This window comes from Amblyomma mixtum, chromosome 6 (genome assembly GCF_055824585.1).
Source record: "Amblyomma mixtum isolate Tamu chromosome 6, ASM5582458v1, whole genome shotgun sequence".
In the NCBI taxonomy this organism is placed as follows: Eukaryota; Metazoa; Arthropoda; class Arachnida; order Ixodida; family Ixodidae; genus Amblyomma; species Amblyomma mixtum.
In genome coordinates this window covers 140795736-140800108 of record NC_143017.1, presented here as the reverse complement: position 1 = coordinate 140800108, position 4373 = coordinate 140795736, and the positions used below count along the sequence as shown (strand labels likewise).

General features: G+C 57.0%; 1 pseudogene; it reads left to right on the top strand.

Moving 5' to 3' along the window:
* The first annotated feature begins 760 nt into the window (after positions 1-760).
* Positions 761-3762, top strand: LOC149340607 (uncharacterized; annotated as a pseudogene).
* Positions 3763-4373: the final 611 nt, after the last annotated feature.

The window sequence follows — 4373 nt, the reverse complement described above, 5'->3', positions numbered from 1 at the left end:
TCGCCCAACTTTCCATTCTATTAAAGCGCGACTAAGGTGTCCACTGCTGGTTACAACGGACAACGGCGACGGCGACGCCGCAAAACGCAGAAACGGGCACTAAAGAGCTGCGCTCTAAAACAAAATTATGCAGCAGCATTGCGGGCGGCCTTCAGGTTGCCGGTTGTGGCGTCCAGGCCGTGCCTAGTCACGGCGTCCTCTGCCCAGGTCTCCGGAATAATTTCCACCACTCCACCGCCCGGGGATCCTTAACGTGCACTGACATCGCACAGCACACTGGTGCCTTTCGCGTTTCGCCTCCATCGAAACGCGACTACCGCGGCCGGGTTCGAAACCGTTTACTGCGGCTCAGTAGATGATTGACTTAACCACGGATTTTGCGCTTTACCTTCATTGACATGTGACTATCCCGCAGCCTCGTTATCACCAGGAGAACGCCATAGCAACTGGAGCACAGGGCTTAGGATAGCACATTCACTGTCACAATAATTTTGAAGCGAAAAGCTTCACTACGCGGGTCAGAGCCGAGCTTCGCGTGAGCCGAACTGGTGAGTTATGCGCATACGCGAAACCGAGTGACGTCATGCGCCGCGCAGGTGGTCGCTCCTCGCCGCAGCCATCGCCGCCGCCGACTCCGTCACCTGACCTTTCGGCGCAGCCGCGCGCTACTGCGCATGTGCGTCGCCTCCTCGCTGTCGCTACAACTGCGCGCTTCGCCTCCGCGGCCACCGTACCAGGCGTTAAGCCTAACGAGGCTTAGCAAGAGAGCGGGGCTCCGCGGCCTCCCCGGCCTCGGCCTGAGGTAAAGAAGACCCGGAGCGATGTCCCGAGCAAGCGACCCCAGCTACGACCGACCCTCAGCGACAGGACCGACAAGATTTTCGGCCGACTCGCAAGAAATCATGGAGGAAGACCTCCAGGACACCACCGAAGCGACTCCCGAGGAACAGGTCCGAGGCGGACCCGCGGCGGCGGGCAGCCAAGCCCTAGGAAGCAGCATCCCATCGACGCAACGCTCACAAGTAAGCAACAATGGCGGAACCGACGCAGATTGGGAAATCGCCATGTCGAGAAGGCAGAAGAGACGCCAATGCAGCGATAACAAGCAGCAAGTTTTGGCGGGAACGAGCCTAGGGAACGGGCCTTCCCTAGGCGCGGCGAAGGTCACAGATGGAACGCCAGCTGCGCCGGAGAGGAAAGAGAGAGTAGGAGCGCCGAGGCGGAGACTGCCGCCGCTCCCCAGAGACGACCTTAAAATAGTCCTTCGGCCGAGGGGACTCGCTGTTAAGAACCTGCAGACGCACCAAGTGGCGCGGGCGGTAGTCGCGGCTACCGAACAAGGATGTAAGGCGGAATACCTCATCATCCGACTGCGCAACGGATCGAACATCATCATCAGCAGCACCAACAACGAAGAAGCGGCCCAGAAGATTAGGCGCATCATGCAGCTGAGCTTCGGGGGCAGGAGCTACGCCGTCAACGCACACGTGGCAGCACCGGAAGGAACGCTGCGCGGGGTCGTCCACGGCGTGGACCCGGGAACCTCACCGGAAGAACTCAAGACCAACCTCAGAGTCCGCACGCAAGGCGTGAAGATCCTGGCAGCCAGAATGCTCGTGAAATCCAGCACGGCCGTCATCACCTTCGACGGCCCCATTCTCCCGAAGCAGGTGCTGTACTACGGCGGGGAGATGTGGTGCTACCCGTACCGGCCCACGAGGCAGGTGTGCTACGCCTGCGGCCAACAGGGGCACCGAATGGACGTCTGCCCGAACCCGGACACCAGGACCTGCAGGCAGTGCGGATGCCAGAATCCGGCGGCAGGGCACCAATGCACACCCAAGTGCCTGCTGTGTGGCGGCGACCACGCGGTGGGCACGAGAGACTGCAAACAACGCCTCAAGTCAGCGAGCGAGCTGCGGTGGGGACCCCAGCAGCAGCAGCGGCGCAGCCGAGGCCGCAGCCGGGGAAGAAGACCAAAATGGTTCCGGGACGAGAGCCAGGACCCGGGCCGGAGCAGCCGCGGCAGCAGCCGGAGCCAGAGCCGAGGGTCCAACCGGGACGGGTCCTACCCACCCCTGGGCAACGCCGGCAAGCAACAGCCGCAGCAAAAGCAGCAGCCATGCGAACAGAAGAAGAAGAGCTGCGGAGGTGTTAAGGTGAGCTGGAGACGGCCCTCCCAAATCACTTTTTGCTCCGCACTCTAACAATAACAACATACAAACCGCACAAGACAAACAACTATTAGAAGAGATTACGAGCCTCAGGCGCGAACTCGAGCAAAGTCGCGAGGAAGCGAGGCAACTAAAGAAACAACTAAATGACATTATCAGAGAGAAACAAGAAATGAGGGCGGGTTATTCGCCGGCTAGAACGCCGACTCCACCACCTCAGGCGATGGACATGGCGCAACAAAACCACGAAGGGGGAAACCCCATTGATATAAAAAAACCTCATAATGGCTCTACAGGGACAGATGCAGCAAATGCAAAGTGAACTGCAACAGACACAACAAAAGTTTGCCCTGCAAGAACAGAACTTTAGAACCTATGTTAAAAACCAGACCACGCAAAGAACCACCAACGACGCCAGAGACAGACTATTCAATGAACGCAGGTTCGGCGCAGAGACCCCCAACACAAACAACAATAACAAAACATGGCAGAACGCCACCAACAACTAGAACTTTGGCAATGGAACTGCAGGGGGTACAAGCGTAAGCAAGGCCTCCTGCAGCAATTCATATACACCAGAGGAACCCCACCGGATGTAATTATGTTACAAGAAACAAACAACACCCCAACACTCAGGGGCTACACGTGTCAGGAAAGCGGTCGCACTGCGACCCTCATAAGCAAACAAGTAGTAGCCATAGCACACAAATAGAGGACACCCAGGTCGAGCACGCAATTACAGAGATAATTCCCAAAAAGAAAACAAATTCCAAAAGCACCTATATCGTAAATCTATACAGCCCACCCAAGTAAACAAATGGGAACTTTATTAGGCTCTTTGCGGAGGCGAAAAAGTTGGCGGGACAAAACACCTTAATCATAGCGGGCGACTTTAACGCCAAGAGTCCGAGATGGGGCTATAACAGAGAGGACAAAAAGGGGCGCGGCATCTGCACGGCGGCAGAGAACGTAGGATGCGAGCTGCTAACCGACGAGAATCAACCGACTAGGCAGGGGAACAGCGTCAGTCCAGACACGAGTCCCGACCTAACCTTCATAAGGGGCGCCAAACAAGCGGAGTGGGAAAACCTACTCGAGAACCTTGGAAGCGACCACCACATAATAAGGATCTGCACGGTGGCGGACAACGTCAGGAGGAAGATTGGCACGACTCGGCTGACGGACTGGGACGCCTTCAGAGCGCACTGCAAGCAGCTCGAGGGCGACATCGGTTCTGCGGAAGAGTGGAGCCAACAACTCAGACGAATTCAAGACCTATACACGAAAGAAGTAGACAGAATGGAACAAACGCCGGAGGTGGACAAGCGGCTCCTCAACCTATGGGAGGCGAGACGCGGGCTCACCAAGCGGTGGAAGAGACAAAAACTCAACAGGAAGCTAAAGAGGAAAATTGCCGATATAACCAAGCAAACGGAGCAGTACGCGACGCAGCTGGCCAGGCAGGGGTGGCAGCAATTCAGCAACTCGCTGAACGGCACCCTCAGCACAGCCAGAACGTGGCAGATCCTCAAAGCCCTCATGGACCCGAGCAAAAACAAATCCTAAGGCAGCAAGTCGATACAGAGGCTGGTGCACCAATACGAAGGCACGGACGAACAACTGCTCGAAGAGGTCCGGATCAAGTGCTACGGCAAAGATCAGGTCGAGAGCTACCGATAAGAATACCGTGGCGAGGAGAACCCGGCCATGGACCGACCCATCACGAGAGAGGAGGTCGTCGAGGCGATAAGATCGGCCACGAAGAACACGGCGGCGGGGGCGGACAAGATCCGGAACTCGCTAATAAGGAACCTCAGTGACGAGGCGATAGATCAGCTTACGATCTACCTCAACAAGCTTTGGCAAGAGGGAAGAGTGCCAGCGGAGTGGAAACACGCCGTCGTCGTGATGATTCCGAAGCCAGGCAAGAAGCTCCAGATCGAGAACCTCAGGCCGATATCTCTAACGTCGTGCCTGGGCAAGCTGTACGAGAAAGTGATCATGAAGAGAATCCAGTCGCACCTGGAAAACGAACAATGGTACCCGGACAGCATGTACGGGTTCAGAGCCAACCTCTCTACGCAAGACGTGCTGCTCCAACTCAAGGAGGAAGTGCTCGAGGCGATGCCGAAGGCGGGCGAAAACGTCGTCATGGCCCTCGACATAAAGGGGGCTTTCGACAACGTAAGCCACGCGGCC